A 17,611-nucleotide genomic window follows, 5' to 3' on the forward strand; every position below is an offset into this window, starting at 1 on the left:
ACTACTTAGTATGAAACTACTGGATGTCCATTAAAAATCATTCTAGTGGTGAAGATGAAGAGGCTCATTGGCAAAATACTCCTTGTATAAATCTAAAAACAACATTAAAAACCATCCAAAAAGCAGGCAGTTAAATAGATTCTTTCACACTGAGAAACATCAGTATGGGAGACTAAAATGGATTCTAGGAAAAAAAATTACTTTTGATTTAAACCACTGATAAAGAGATTTCCCAGTCAATGTCTGTGTAATGCTGAAGAGAATGATTTTTTTGCACAAACCCCCATGAGATGCTAGAAAATATGATTCAAAGAAGAGCTTTAGAAGCAGAATTCAAAGAATTTGTGGGGATGGCAGATCACTTTCTTGTATTACCACCTGTTCTACAGGATAACAGAAAGAAAAAAAAGAAGAGTTTTATTCTAATGAAGGATGGGATTTAAAGGTTTTCTGTCTACTCAAACATTATGGAAATTCTGGGATCTGGGATGGTAGCAACATCTGAGGAAAATGAACATACTAAGGAATTAATGGAGCCATTGTGATTTAAACTAATCCAGAATGAAATTTCCTCAAAATATTTTGAAAATAATTAACCTATGAAACATGGTAGGTAGTCATTCCCTTGGGAACATTTAGTAGTAATTCCGTAATCCTTTTATACACACAACACTTCTGTACGGTCACCCCTCAGGATCCAAATCAAGGCCAACAGTTCAGTACAAAACAGCGACAATTCCTGTCCCCAGAACTCCAAACTGGCAAGCATAGCGATCTATTAGTCTTGTTTGCAGTTTAGCTCTGGGAACGGGCAAAGACTCCATGAAATCGGAATGGACAAATGCTCCACAGAAGTCCTATTTTACCTTCAAAGCAGATACGTTCATCAACTCTATATGTTTTCTCCCCTCTAGGTATTACAGCAAGGCAATACATTCCCTGATGTAACAGATTTTCTAAGGGCATGGCTTTTCTGTGGTGCTCACCAACTTCCCTCTTCATATGAGTTCACTGTATGTAGTAAGCTCATGTGAACATCACTGTTAGATTTAACTCTTTTGTTTCAGATTCATCTCCTCGGTTCACCACCTCCATAGCTGGACAGAAAGCCAAGACTTTTAGCTCATTATAAAAGCTGGAAAGAAAGATAAGTCTTTTACCTTGTTACATAAGCCTAAAGTGAAAAGCCAAAGGAAACATAAAAACTAAGTGGGAATCTTTGTCAACTTCTGTGCATGCCATTTAAGAGAACCGAACAGAAAATGGATGTATGCGTAGAAGGTGGCTAAGGAAAACATTTCAATTCATTTTCAGCAAATCTGGTTTTCTACTTTTCTGTTGAAATGAAAGCACAAGTGGCAGCAACTCCATGCCTACGCTTGTTATTGCCTACTCAAGAATCAAGTGCTCTTTCAGTCAAGACTTGATTGTTGGAAAGAAAATAAACTGTCAACTGGTGAGGCTTGTTATCAAGCTGCAAAGTGAGAAAGGGTTGCTTGCTGCTGCTAGTTTTGGGATTTCATCAAAATGGCTTTTAGGAGCACATTCTTTTGGTGTAATCCTTGAAGTAGTTCTCTTAGAGGAATAGCATGCAATGAGGTCAGAGTCAAAGAGCACCCCAGGCTTCGTTTTCTTAGTCTTCTCATCCCTGTAATTGAGACAACATGGTCCAACAGAGAAAAAAAATGGGATTCCAGAAGCTTCAGTTCTTCCCTCAGCTCTGTCCGTGCCCTGTTTTTACACCATAGGAAAGTCACTTAATCTTTCTGTTCTTCGGTTTTCCCGTCTGTAAGACATGACTGATACTACCCTTTTAATGACACACTAGGAGGTCTCAGATGATGTCTTTTTACACAAGCTAACTTGCAACAAATTAATTTGGCATTTGATCAAACCTCATGTTCTCTGTCCCCTGCAAACAGCCTTCTCTGAGCTGTAACCCACTTCTGTTCTCTGGGCAACAGCTGCTCTCAGTGTTTTTCACAGCACCTATCTCTAGAATAGGATAAATGAAAAGACGGTTTGGATTTTTTTTGTATCTCAGCTTTTCAGGTATCACCATATTTGTAGCATTATACAAACATTACAAATGTCCCTGATTTTTCTTCCACTTTGCAGCTTTAAAGACTTTGTGAGGTTTTCCTACATGTTCAGAAAAGATTGTACAAGAAGTGTTTGCTTTGGTTGGCAGCATTCCAAGATTTTCAAAAGCAAATGCTAAATATGAGTGTTAAATAATGTCTAGGTAAGACCCTTCCATGTTTCCAGAGGTGATGTGGGGAGGGCAATACACACGCTAAAACAAAACAAAAAATGCAGAAAATCCTAATTTCCACAGTTAAAGCACAACCTTGGTCCTGCAAAGTGAGCTTGTGCAAGTGGCTGTCCCCACCTTAACAGACTGAAAGGAGACGAGATAAACACAAGTACAGGCAGCTCCTGCAGTCACTCATGAAACTGCTAACAAGAGTAATTAGCCTCAGTAATCATCTGAGTTACCTTTTAAAAACTGAATGCCTTCAATCGCTGCAATTTCTTCTGTAATAACACAGATCAAAGAAGCACACAAAAGACATCAGAGCCATTACCTTCCTGTAGCATCAGTTCACAGCATTTACTTTCACAGGAAATAAGTTAGAAAGAAGAGGAAACGGAGGGAAAGGGAGAAGGGAATGAAATGGTAATAATCCCAGAATGAAGAATATATTCACCTTCTTTGATGTCTGAATTAGAGCTGGTTAGGGAATTCTAACAGGACATGTTGTTGTTGGAAGGTGCCAATTTGTTGAAATAAGAGTATGTCATGGAAACATCTATTTCAAGAAATCTCTACTGCACGACAAGCAGACACAATGGAAGAGTGCCTGATTTCCTGCCAGGCTACCGCTCCGAGCGCTGCAAAAGCTTGGGTTTCCATGGCCTTAAACTCTGGGATTGCCTAATTCTGCAAACAGTGCTACGCTTGTAGACCCTTACAGACCTTTGGGCCAAACACCAGGAAGCTGGGTGCTCTGGGAGCTTCAGATCGATATGGGATTCACTCATGCCAAACAATGATGGACTATTACTTTGATTCCTCAAGGATTTTCATGCTTTGCAGACTCCGGGGACACAGAGTTCCCAAGAAGTCAGGATAGCTAATTATTCCTTTGAAAAAGTTAAATATTTTAATTTTATTTCTTGTGTTTTCAAGACATTGGAATCTGCATCCCTATCAAAAGAAATGTAAATTTCTGCACATTTTGAGTTGCTTGTAAACAACCCATTAAATGTATCTAATGCAGTAAATACACCTGTATAACTCCAGGTTTGTATGAGCAATTCTCCAAAAGGATTCACATTAGAAATAAAAAGTTAAAAGCATATCGGCAGGACTAATTAACTTTGCACCAGCGGAACTGCTAACCCATATATACTAAACATACGTAGGGAAGGGCAGATATTCCCCAATGTATAACATTCAGAGGAAATACCACCCAAACTTTAGGCGAAAGATCAGTTTGGATGCTAAACGTTAAACCAAAGCTTCTTGGCCTGCTAGTGACTGTCACACGGGTATGAAAATCTTCTTAGGGTAAACCCTGGAAAAGCTACAGAATGCATACAGCCTCCCACTGTGCGTACCACGTAGTTCTGGCTCTCTCAGCAGTACTTCAGCAGGAGACTACAAATATTACCAATCTAAAGGCGGCAGAGCACTGGGGCTTGACCAGAAACTATTTTGAGTGATGCAACTAATAACTTCAAAAAGATAGTAACAGTTCCATTATACTTCACTTAGTTGCCTGCGGAACAGCTCTCAATGAGACCCCCTATACATGAGGGTCTACATATTAGTTAATAATTTTCCAAGGTTGCACAAACACTAAAAAGAAGTCTTCTAGATAATGAAAGGCAATTGACCCAGGTCAGTATTATTATTAAGCAGCTATGGTGAAATACCAAAAGACGATTTGCATAGACCAGATTAACACACATAACATAAACCAACAGCAACATAATAGGATACGTAGAACACGTTGCAGGACAGCACACTGGGAACAAGGAGAGGAGACATACTTGTACCACTAGATTAGAAACCAATCTAATTGGGCTAAAGCATGTGATTAAATAATACTGTAAATGAAAGAAAAAATATATGCAGAAGTTAGAAATCTCAGAGCTAAATTGAATCCAGTCTACAGTGTAGATACTCAGTGCAGACCTCTATTGCGTGGGTTAGCAGGAAGAAAGCCATACAGCGGGTTACACCAAAGATTCATTTAGCCTGGTATCCTCTCTCTAATAACAGCCAAAATGAGTGCTTAAGGAAAGGGTATGAGCACAGGACAAGCACAGGGTATGCCCTGCCAATTCTCAGCAAACCTGCAGTTTAGAAACTTCCTGAGCTGGAGGCTGGCCCTATATCAGTGTCTTTAATGGCTCTTTATGAACTGTTCTTCCATGAGTTTATCTAATCATTTTAAGAAACCATTTGTATTTTGGCATCTCCAACATCCTGTAGCAATAGCTTCCACAATTTAATTATGTGTTGCCTGATCATTTCACTTGGTTTTTTGTCAAGCGAGAAATAATAAATAATTGCTATCTTTTTGCTTTCCTTGTGTCACTGCTGACTTTATGTAGTTTATATATCTTGCTTCCCCCTTATTAGTCACCTTCTCTCAAAACTAGGGAGACCTAGGTTACTGAATCCTCCCTTGCACGGAAGCTGTCACATCCCTCTGATCATGTCACTTTCTTTTATGCTTCTGCAACTTCCATCATATTCTTGAGATGGGACAGCTGGAATTGCACAAAGTGTTCAAAATGAGGCTGCACCATTTGTTTTATTCTAAATGTGGAAAACATTAAGAACATCATTTATAACCCTTAATGCATTTTATAGCATGCCCCAATTCCCCCTAATCAACTGGCAGAGTATTTCTGTTATGTCTTTAGTCCTCAGCACAGCTCTATATTTTCTATCATCCCTTCACCTACGCTGACAGCACCACATCTTTCTCCTTCTCCCCAGTTTCTTCTGACCTCAGACATTAGACAGCAAGTTCTCTGACCCATATTCTCTGCAAAACTGGAGGATTTATGGTGTCTCTCCCCATATCTGAGCTTTGCGCACTTCCCAGACTTACATGTTGCATAATATCTATTGCTGATTTCCTTTATCCTGCCCCTCCCTGCCTTAGTTTAGTGGCTGAAGTCAGAATTTTAGCTGGCTTCGTTCTCTGCACACTTTTTCAGACGTTTTAAGACAAGTTTTTATATATCAAAATACCACAAGGTTTTTTGATTAAAGAAGTAAAGCTAAGACATACATGTACAGTCTTAAACATAGCTACATAAATTAGGCATGCACATCGCGAGGTAGTCATGAGCACTTCTCACAACCATACCGGCAAAAGTTAGCTTCAGGGCAAGTTCAGCTCACGCAGGGGTCAAATTACCCTTCGGAGATGCTTATCTCACATTGACTATATTGAGAATCTAGGACACCTATGATCCTAAATTTAACATCTCAGTTAAGAGAGATGACTCTGGGATTTCACATTTCTAGGACAAAACAACCGGGGGTTATATGAAAACAGAAGAGCAGTTAAAAATCCAAGCCAGACTCCCTCCACCACAATATCCTAAAACCCTACAAGCAATAGCCAAGGTATTAAAAGCACTTTTTCCTAGGTAGGTTTTGCATAGCTAAAGTCAGGTCATGTAAAAATTTTAGCGGCCTGTGCCAAGCAAAATTCCCAGGGTGTTGGTTTCTGTTGGGAATAATTGCCAAATGGGGCAATTCATTGAAACTTCAGCTATTAGGTTTCTTGCTTTCACCTACAAACTTTTACAAAATGGGCATTTCAAAATGGTCTAGTTCATATCCAAAAACACCTTTTCACAGCATTTCTTTTCAGCAACACGCCGTTGGAGATCCAGGAATAAGCAGCAAAGCCACGGCATCTGCAAACTCTCTCTGAATGCTGAGCAGTCCTTACATTAGAGTTTCGTTGCTTTTCTTGGTTTCTCAAGTCTTCTAGTGTTACTTTAATGCAATTGCCTAGTTGTTAGCAGAACAGGAATTGCCAACCGTTTCCTTGAACCAGATTCATGCTTCAGATTGACACAATAAAACCAAACCTCAAGACTCTCTCTCACACACAAATGTGCGCAGACCAATTGGCTCTGGTTAGTGCTTGTTTCATTTTTATTTTCATGTCATTTTTTCATCATGACTGTAAACCAAAATAAACCAAACAAAAGGAGTGAAACCACAAACAGCAATGTTCACATAACACTTCAGCTGAAGTCTCCAAGAAGCAAAACTACTCAGTTTCTCAGGGGAGCCTAATCTTTCACCCACATCTCTCTAATCCCATGACAGCAGAGAAAGCGTTTGCTTGCAGAATTTTATCTATGGATCTACAGTATTAGTTCCTGTATAAGGGTGAGGCTCCACAGGAAAATTAAGAGAAACTGTTTATCTCTCCCCTGTAAACAGGGAATAACTGGAAAAGGATGTAAAAAAGAAGTCTACACTGGTCAAAGCAGGAGTCAAGGAGCTTAGCATTGCAATGCTCTATCTGGGAGCACAACAGTATTCAGCAAAACTTAAAATCAAAGATGCTCATTCAAATTGTATCGATCATCCAAAATGCTTCCAGGCAAATGCTACACGAGAATGTTTAATTTTCTTGTATTTTGGATAAGGATGGACAGTTAATTTTTCTCCTGAGCTACTCTAGACTACCCTTACCCATCTGCTACTTGTTTATATTGTAGGTCTTCTTGCCATTACCATGTGCTACACCTGATTTACTCAAAGATAATTACCATCCATCGCAAAACTTAATTCAAGAAAAAAAAACACTTTTAATGTTTATCCATGTTCCTTTCCCAAAAGGATTTAGTTATTTTTTTATTCTACTATTGCTTTTTGCCGAAGGAAATTTGTACTAGAAATGTGTATAGAAAAGCCTGAATTATTCAGTTTACGCAGGGGGTGAGCAATTGCAGTGCAAGCTTAGCCACTACACCAGTTCTGTGAAGGCATTTCCTTCAGTGCTTCTTCAACTACCCTGATTGTTGTGACAACAAATGGTGGTTCTTGTGACAGGTGCAAATGTTTACGAGAATTTAATTCAAACACATCGCATCATGTTGCATATTAAAGAGCAAGAAAGGCAACACTGCTGGAAAGCTTTACCCAAAGCAATTATATATTTATTAATGTTGCCATGTCATCAGACATAAAAGAGGATAAGTTTTTCAGACATAAAAGATAAGTTTTTCAATCATTTGAAAAGACATTATTTGCTTTGCTAACTAAACCACTGCCACAAGGGCATTTATTTTAGAATAACAAATATGATCAGGAGAGCAACATGAAAGTGGGACTCCAGATTTGTTCTGCATTAGTCAGAATGGTGAACACAGAGACCAAATGCCAGAGAAATAAAACACTACAGGCTCACAATAAAGGCCAGCTATAGCACGACTTGGAACAGGCAGTCAGTTCTTTGTTGTAGAGCTTGTGTGAGGTAATCAAACCTGTGATTTTTACAATCAAGCCAGAAATGCATCAATACGCTGAACAGGTAGCCCTGGGGCCTGTATTCAGAGGGGCAAGCAACGAGAACTTGTTCTGGGTGCTGAGATGAACAATGCCCATAAGCAACAGCAGAGAAGCTAAGAATGTCTCTAGACAAAAGTATTGCCTGAAGTGGTTCTTTTAGCAGCAGAAAAAAAATAATCGCTTCACACAATAATTGTCAGCACATATTCTTCCCAAGTAATATCTGTGTATGGTCTTGCCTCTTGGACTCTTGCCTTCACACTGGACAAGAGGGCACTGGGATCACAAAGCAAAACAGGAATGGTTTGCCCTTTTGTGAAGGTTGTTCTTGTGTTTTGTTTTTTTTTAACCTTGATAAGTAAATAATAATAATAGAAGAAAAATCATAATCCCATCCATTCCAGTTTGGACAATTCAAAGACTTGGCAGAGCTATCCTAAGTTGCAAAGCATGCTATTTTATGGGTCTTTCTTCCCGTCCTATGCCATCACTGATAGCCTCTCTATTTTAAGGTATTCTTTCTCACTTAGTTTTTCAAAGCCAGAAGAACTCTCCTCCTTGCTATTCCCTGAGGCCTCTAGTCCCATTATACCAAAATCTGGGGAATAAGCTTTCTTTTCCCTCAACCATTCTTGACAGGTTGGCAACATTTTAGTCTGTTTAGCTTTCGACAAACAGAATATATTCTTCCTGTTTGCCACTTTGGAAAGGGCTGTTTATTTGAAGGAATATAGCCGGAGATGGTCTTTTATGAAATGTCTGCTCACAAGGCTGTGGTATAAATGGTTCCTTCCTTTATTTATGGACTTCCTCCAATCCCAGTGTAACTGGCTAAACAGATTTGGACACGGCTCAACAGGTCTCTGCGTTAGTGCTGCTCAGCGTTACGTAAGTCTCACTCCTCCCAAAACAAGCCCAGCAAACTCATTTCTCTGTACTCCGAGCCCCTTCGGGGAGAAGAACAAAGGTCTAGGCTGAAAACACAAACTCTGACACACAGCCTGATGTGCTGCTCTCGCAAACTCAGTCCTCTCTCATCACCACACATCACTTGACAAAAGCTGGATTCCTGACTGAAAACATAAATATGTTTTCAACTCCCTTCCCCATCTACCCCATCTATACTGACTCAACCGTCTAAATTTAGATTTGAAAAAGCTTCTCAAAAAGAAGTAATGAAAATTATGTGATTTTTTTTACACAATCTATTAATTTGCTCTCTTTTTATTAAGAGACTGTTTCAAAAATGGCTAGGGGCTAAATTCCAAGAAATATAAAATCCTACACTAGAAGATATGTAAAGAGAGCACAAGACATCTTCTATAAAAAGATTTATAATTGAGAAGGTAAATGCGTCCATTTACCAAACTGACTAAGCTTGCAGATAGAAAGGCCTTGCTAAAATAATTGAAAATGTAAGCAGCACGATAGAGTTTGGAGCAGAGCTTTGGACACACACTCTCTACAATGATTACAGCCGTGGAACTGTGCCCATCATAACAATAACTGAAGTCGGATGAGGGATGCATGTAGACAGGCTTGCTTGTACAGTCTGGCTCTTGCACACTGCGCTAGATATTCATTCTGATCTCAGCGGGAAAGCATGTGTTTGCAGAGCTGGCTTGGGCTGCACAAAGTTAAACTCTTTATTAAATTTTCTAGTTGGCAGTAGTCAGCAACAACTTTCAAGCATGCTAAAAAAGTTTATTTTTGAAATCCAGATTTATACAGTGGAGTGCAGCACATGTTTTCTGAATCAATGTTTCCCCCTCCTCCTTCCCTGTGGAGATCAGGGCTGCAGTTTTTCCAGCACTGATTAAGACTGTGGCCCCCCTTTCAGAAATTCCCATTTTTAACTGGCTATGATTCCTGCAGTGTAACCATTTACTACTACTGGCACTGCTCTTAATCTAAGTTTTTGGTTTAGATCAATTCACGGTCAAGTGATACTTCTAATCCTGGATGAAGAGGTGCTAGTTCAGAAAGGAAAGGTGCAAGCAAAGATTTGAGGCTAAAGCCTGCGCTACTTAAGTGCAGACTGCTATAGATAATTATACCTACAGAAACGTTAATTGCTCCACATCACAAGTCATTTTACATCAGACAAACATCTAACTGAATTTCATTAGAAGAGGGCATTTGCATGACAGATGTTGAAGTTGCAATGCTCAGCCCACAGTCCTCTTGAAATTGCCATGTGGAGTAAGGGAGTGCACAGGCATTGCCTCTCCCTGACGCCAATCTTTATATCATTTCAGTGTCAAAGCAACACAGCTGAGAGAAGATCTGGCTGGTGACATATCACTGCAGCTACTTCCTTTATTATGCTTGAAAAAAGTTGCCACTCCACACAACAAAAGGCACCGATACCCCCAAACAGTGGCTGAGAAACGAGCAGCCAGAGCGAGGGGAGGCTCCGATCCTGCTCCTTCGCTCACCCTCCCCGAGGACCTGCATGGCAAATAAAGCCACGCTGGTTATAGTCCACGTGGCCTGAAGGCACGGGAACTAATCACAGCTTAACAGGTTACCTCTTTAGCTCAGATTTAAATGAATCGATTTTGCAATTTGTTTTAAACCATGTAAATTTGATCTTATTTGGAAATAACCAGAACTTTCACAATCATTGTGCCCACCTTGAAAGCAGCTCTTTTTCAAATACCTGAAACCCACAAAATTTTAAACTATTCTTAAATATCAAATTCACATTTTAAAAAAGTAAATAAATCCAAAACGTAGTTACCTTACTAACTGGATTAATCAGTAAAAGTGTAAAGCTGGCTCTTATGACATATAAAACCCACGGGATGCATGACTTTATAAAATACGGTGGTGATTTAACTAGCTATTGTCTAACTGCAACACACTTCACATCAATAAAGCCAAGTTCTGCCACAAAAGCAGGGGCATGCACATACAAGTTAACATGTAAATCTTTGGCAACAGCGCATCTTAAAAAACACTGCCATGCAATTTTTAAACAAGCTAAATTAAAAATAAATCTCAGAAAACTTGTCAGCACCTACAAACATAGAAAAATTGACCTCTCCACCACCCCCTGCACACATTCTTGCCACAAGAAAATTACACACAAAAATGAAACAACTTTCAAACCTATCTGCCAAACCCACAAGGGGAATTCAGATCACTATTTTCTATCTATAAATGTCCATTTTAGCAACGAAAGCAGGAGCTCCAAATATAGAACATTTAATGCCAGTGTCAACTTTTAAAATCAACTCCATAATTTAAAAACTCTCTCACTCCACTGCTCAATTACATATTGCAACCAAATCCATTTTCAGCTGAAACCCTGTGCATCAGACTGACTCTTTTTTGTCAGGCTGGGGCACTGAGGCATTCCTACTAGAGAAAAAAAAAGGAAGGACCATTGCTGGAGTAGAACAAAGCACCTATAGCAAGCAATAAATTTAATTTCCACACTATAATTTCGTAAGACAGAAGCGTTGTCTTAAAACACTCAGCTTATGTTTGCAGTTCGATCAATCATGAAATGACAAAATATATTGACAAGATTTTCAAGAAATCACTTTTCATAGCTGTGCCCTACTGGGTTACACAACATAGTGACACAGTGTGAAGAGCTATAAACTTTACAACCTTTTAGGTTGAATGCCTTCTGCCAAGCACAGCAGCAGCCACACCAGTATACCAGAGAACAGAAAGAATTATTCCTGCTGCTTGTACAATGCTAGTGTCTCTGTCTGGAACAGTGAATCTCCTCTGTGTCTCCCCTTTCTTCCATCACGAGGAGTGTGATTAGATTAGTATTATGCGCAATCATGTACCTGACAACTTAAATCTCACATTCATTGTACTCCATGCTCCTTAGGGTGAGTTTATGGCTAACCTATGTAAAAGAATGCTCTTCTCGTGTGGAAATTGCTTTATGCAATACACAGACTTTACTGATGCACTGAGAAACAACTGAAGAGTGAGACACTTGAGAGGATACTTCATCGCCCTCCCAAGCACCATGGAAAGGACAATTTACTGGTTTCTTCGACAGTGCTGATACATTTCCTGCTCAATATAAAACAAACCAAGGGCCCAGCCCCTTACTTTCAATCTGGACATCCTTTAGTCTGCACTAAGGAAAAAAAACAAACAACCACAGGTATAAATTATGAGCCATATTAAATCAGTTCACAGTTGGAATTTGTTTATGGTGACATAATCAGTGCAAACGGGGGAAACTATGAAGCTGCCGAGAGCGCAATTCAACAACCTTCATTTGAAGAAAAAAAATCACAAACTTGGAAACCTCCTCCAAATTATTTCAACTGTAGATGTTTTAAATTTTTACATGGAAAAAAAAATAAAATCAGATAATAATTCCAAAGGAATTCTTCCAAAAAGAGGAAATTAAAAAATTAAGTACAATTAAGACATTACTGAATTAAGTATAATTGTAGCAACGAATCATGAGAAAGAAGAACAATAGGTTTTATATTGTAAAATTTGCTTGGTTTAAAACAATGTAACACTCATGTAGCTACAATGGAATGCTACTCCCACTGGACTCCCATTGCACTTCTGCGAATTCACATGGGTAGATACACAAAACAGGAGATTCTTGGATGGAAAATATATTTTTCAGTTAGAGAAACTGTGGTTGTCCATAAAAGTAAAGAGCTTCCATGTAAAAAGGTTTAAATAGCACAAAAACATGCAGCTGAACTTAGCATGCCACCAGGTCCTTCCTGGTTTGGGAGCGCAGACACCAACTTGAACAAACCCAGATCCTTGCTCTTGCTCCAGCCCTCAGAGGAGGGCTGAATCTGCAGAGACATTCAGATGTCAAAAAAGCTAAGAAGGCCTACCAAAAGTCTACCACTTGTAATGTGTATTTCCTGGTTAAAACTAGACAATTGACATTACAAGTAAGAATCATGTCCTCGTCGAGAACAGTCAGCACCTCAAAATCAGCAGGGATGATTATCTAGCAAATAATAACGCACTGAATGCAGAAGGAGGAAAAGGAGGACAAACCAGAAGAACATGTAACACCATTATCTTAAAACCTTCTTTGCTGCGTGGGAGATGACTGTGGACTGAACTTTGAGGAACACCCTGGGATTCACAGCTCGTTCATCTTTTGTTGCCTTACATCATACTTGAGAACCAGGAATGTTTTATTTGCAATGTCTTCACTTGAGATCATCTGTCTGCACGTACCCCTGCAACGCAGCTATTTCCAGGACTCTGCCAGCACTCTCCACAGCTAACTCTTTTCAGACTAAGTAGATTTTCTCATGTAGTATATCTCATCTTTACAAATAATTTTTCAAAATTCACGGAAAAAAAGCACACACCACACACTATGCAGACAGATTGCAATTAAGCCAGTGGGTGCAGATAAGGGCAACAAGCAATTAATGATACAAAGTATCCAGGCACCAGGTTCCATATTTTCCCCTAAAAGAAGGAAGCGGAGAGGTTAAAGAGAAAACATATAAACCTTTAGTCAAATACACGTTATGCCAGCCCATTTATCCTAGTGTGAGTAACTGTTCATAGAGATACAAATACTGTAATGTTTAGGCACATTTTCTTCCTTGGCACAGGTGGCTGCTGGAAATTAATCAAGTAACGAAATGTTCCAAGTTCTGCTGCCATTCTGGGGGTTCAATTCTTTCATTTTTCCCTTGCCCTTAATATGTACTTTAAAAAAAATTAGTCCAACAATTTTGAACTAACACGCATCCACAAAACAAACTCTAGAGTTGGCTCATAAGTAAACCACTCCAATTATCCCAGTGAAATAAGTTATTAAATTTCTCATGTCATATTTGAAATATAATAAAAACATTTTTCTCTGAAAACGTGCAGCGCCCTACTTTCAAGAGAGGAAGGCAGTTCTTGGAAACCCTGACTTTTGTTGGTTATACATAGGCAGATCCAACAAAAACCAAAGAGACTCCTAAACACGGCGGTCTATCTGCTTCTTACAGAGCAACTTTTGGGATGAGGGCAAACAGTGGGAAAGACGGATGGAAGAAGTATAACCTATCAGCAAAGATATAGCTGATCAGAGGCACATATCTCACTATCACTGTCAGGCTGGGAACCCCTGTCACAAACAAATGAGTATGACCTAAACATTTCAGGATCAGAGGTGGGATGACAACATTCTGGAAGCTCACGAATTCTGAGTAGGGAAGCGAGGAGTTCAGGTCTGGGTACAGTGCCATTGCTTGGTAAATAAGATGTAAACTTCCTTAAACCATTCAAGTTTCTTCCAATTGCCAAATTCAACTGGAAGTTTTACAAGGAAAGACTTTCCAGTGTTGCTGACATCAGAGACCAACTTCTTTAACGCTCGAATAAGGGTGGTGATGAGCAGGCTGTAAAACCTGAGAAAGTATTAGATAGGCCAGTCTTGCGTGACTAATAACAAAACTTCCTTTAATTCAGTGCCAAAACCAAGAGAATCTGAGGACCAACACAGTCAGGAATATCACAAGAAACAACATTTCCAGAAGGAAAACAGACCCTTTACTTCTCATTAAAACCTAACATCTACAAAAAGAAGTATTACAGCATTATTTCCTAAAAGAGCACCTAAGACTGCAGACCGTCGTTTCCTTTTAAATGGTTTTACCTCTTTGGTCCTCCGAGACTTCTAGACATATTGATAAACGAAACCGGTCTGACTACTCTGGCATCTTGGCATGTAGTCATTTAAAACAGAGACACTTTCTAACTTGTGCAAAATTGAAACATTTGTTTGAGAATAATTAGTGCCTTAGCCCAACAATGCTTGGCAGACTTTTCTAATTAGTCGAGAAAAATGATTGAGGCAGGCAAGCAAGCAAGCAGACTTTGTCAGGCATTCTGTGAAAATAATTTGGACCACACACTTGGCTGCAGAGCTAGATAACGTATGTCATTCTTTGCTATCTTAACAGGTAGGATTTAAAAAAAAAATACAACAAGAACAAGAAACAACCATCTGGTGCATGAAAACTGAATTGAGAGCACTTTTCACATTTCCTACTGCAGCTCTTCTGTGTAAGCCACAATGATCAAGGCACACTGTGTTAGGCCCAAGGAAATTACTTATTTTCTTTTGTATTTCCTATTGTACAGTCAGAACGAGAGCTGAAAATATTCATTGTGAGTCACAGGCTATGCAGGTCCCAGAACAATATTTGCAGAGTATTCACGCTGGGATAGCCAACTGTGCTTTCCTTCTCCAGAGATGCTTTAATGTGCAGAACATGTTCAAGGCAAACTAGGATCAGGACAATATCAAATCACCAGATGCTTTTGTAGGCTGTACAACTTCCAGACATGTTTCCTTTATGAGGTCCTTCCAGAAATTAGCCTATTAGCAAATGAAGACAAAACTCAAGGTGCCACGTAACTTAACTACACCAAACTAAATTTCACATAATTAATTTAATAAATATGACAATTTAACTATTTGCTATTTCAAGGTAAGCATTCATACATTAGCGCAACTAAATTAGGCATATGATATAGTTAAAAGCTTTTTGACACCCAGGCATATCAAGAACTTCTCATGTGTTTAAGAGTCGTTTAGATGTGGTTTTAGGGGATATGGTGTAAGGGAGAACTTCGTAGAGTGGGGTTGGACTCGATGATCCCAAGGGTCTTTTCCAACCTAAATGATTCTATGGTTCTATGTCTGTATTTTACATTTTTTCAGTTTAGGGAGCAATCAAAGGAAAGCAAATTTCAAGTTTTAAACATTGATTCTACATGAACCTGTAAAACAAATCAGCTGGTCAAACCATTAGATGTAAATGGATATGTTGCAATTTCTGAACTTAAATTTATGAAATAATTACATTTGCCAGCAACATTTACTATTTCCCATGTCTGCAGCCTTCAAGTGGTAGCCATTTGGCCTATTATGCTTAGATAACCACCTGGAACTCCTTCCTGGGAAAGTTCCCAAGTCTAGACACTAGAAATCACATATGTTTCCAATTATAAAAAACTATTACTATAGGCCAATATAAATCTCCTACATCAACAATCAGTTGCCAATTATATCACATTCCACAATAAGCCTTCTTACTATAACTAATTTATGGAATGCTTGGCTTAGAAAAATCAATAAAATTAAGAGAAAGGGAGAGGTAAAAATAATCAGACCTTGACATCAGAGTGAACATTTGAACCCAAATATTTGGTGAGGCGAAAAAGCTGCAATGAACTGGATCAGCAGAACTATAAATTGTACAACAACATAAAAAGCTTCATTGTGCAAACAAGGATGGCTGTGTATTCACCACACTCACTCCCGCATCATGTGTACAAGATTGTGTGAAAAGATCTAAAAAAGATATTACTAAGTGTTTTCGTCTTGTTGTGCTACACATGAGACCAAAACTGCAGTAAGGCTTTCTGAACAGTGCAACAAAATCCAGTGGTTTGTGTTCCACTTTCTGTCCGTACCTTTTAAACATTTTTGCCATGTGATGGTGAACAGCAACTGTCTAAAAATCAGCTGATTCTTAGAAAGTTCTAGAAAACAAAGATGATTCAAAAATGAGATGAGTGGGAAAACGGCCTTTACCAAAACCAAATTGCATATAAGAAAAAAGAATCACATTTTATACACATGTACAGAAAGAGATATCACACTTAAAAGGACTAGTGAAAATACTTGAAAGTCACCTAAACTAGTAGAGCATTTTTCCTTTGCATTTTCCACTGAGTGGATTGATTGTATTCATCAGCTTTCTATAACCAAGCAATATTAGCTTAGCGTTTATGGATATAACTATACTAATTTAAGTACAATTTAGAATATTGTTAAATGTCAAATTGTTAAGTGTTTAAATAGAAACATTATCATTTCCAGTTTTAAATTGTGAATTTCTTCTGAAAATTACCATTTCCCTCAGTATACAGATGAGAAAAAATATCCAGCAATACAAGGATTAAAATCTTTGTTTCCAGAACTAGTGACTTCTGAAGTTTACAGCCTCCCTTCCCAGGCAAATCAACATTTTCAGGTTAGCAGTTTTCAAATATGTTGATCTGTTTAGTTGACAATATCTCATAAACAAAGCATTAAATGCAAGCAATATAAAACACTGCTCTATTTCTACTAGTCATTTGACATTGTGTTTTGTTCTGACTAGTAAAGTTGACCAAGAATTTTTGCATAGTCTATGAGTTCTGAAAGGAAATTCCCAGATCCAGCCCAGACATTTTCATGGCAATATTAATTTCAGCAAAGTCTAGTAGAGATTTTGTCTAAACGTGAGCAAGAGCTTCAAGTCCCTCTTTTGCTGGATTCAGATTCTTTTCGTTGAGACTTGCATAATGGTTTCTACCGGAATGTTTCCCTTTGCATAAACAACCAATATTCAAAAATAGGTCTAACTACATAAACCAGGGAGCCATTGCAATCACCTTGGATATGGGAAGCCAAGGCTAAATTACTGACTGAGTTGCTATTTACAGAGTGCCACATCCTAGCAGAACGGCAGAAAGCCAGGCTCAGACTCCATCAGCCAGTAGGTAGGATGCTTAAGCCACCTACCTGTGCAACAGAAGTCCACACGAGAACCCTGGTCAACAGGACACTAACTAACCAAATTCTCCATTTTCCAACTGAAGCACTCTTCCAATACTTTTGTCCTACTAAAGTTTGGAACAAATTAATTTCTGATATTTAGAAACCTGCAGAACATGAACACAACTCCTCTCTCAGAGCTTTCCTAATGCTAGAGAGATAGCCATTTTGGCATATGCCGAGCTCAGTAATTTCTAATTTATCATGCTGTTTTGCCATAAAGGACTGCTTTTTAGGATCGCCTCCACAATACAATTACAAAGATGTAGACGACAGTGCGTAGACCTGTAATTGAAGGGAAAATATGACAAAGGTTAAAAACTTGAACAATCGTTTGATATCTAAATGAGCCTATTCCTGTGTTTTCCTCTAGACCCCTGCTGCTGTAGTACCTCAGCATCCACAGTTCTCATTACTTGTATAAAAATAAAAGAATAAGGAGAGCAAAACATTATAAAGCTGTCTCC

The 17,611-nt window shown here is 38.7% G+C and overlaps 1 long non-coding RNA gene across 1 annotated transcript in view; it reads right to left on the reverse strand.

Annotated features, from left to right (window-relative positions):
• LOC141749012 (uncharacterized) overlaps window positions 1-17,498 on the reverse strand; it is a 45,357-nt gene extending 27,859 nt beyond the window's left edge. The window contains exons 1-2 of the long non-coding RNA XR_012589195.1: window positions 17,112-17,498; window positions 16,016-16,084 (exon numbers count right to left, since the gene is read on the reverse strand). This is a non-coding gene — a long non-coding RNA (uncharacterized LOC141749012). The remainder of the gene's footprint in view (window positions 1-16,015; window positions 16,085-17,111) is intronic.
• Between the last annotated feature and the right edge of the window lie 113 nt (window positions 17,499-17,611).

Source organism: Larus michahellis, chromosome 9 (assembly GCF_964199755.1).
Source record: "Larus michahellis chromosome 9, bLarMic1.1, whole genome shotgun sequence".
In the NCBI taxonomy this organism is placed as follows: domain Eukaryota; kingdom Metazoa; phylum Chordata; class Aves; order Charadriiformes; family Laridae; genus Larus; species Larus michahellis.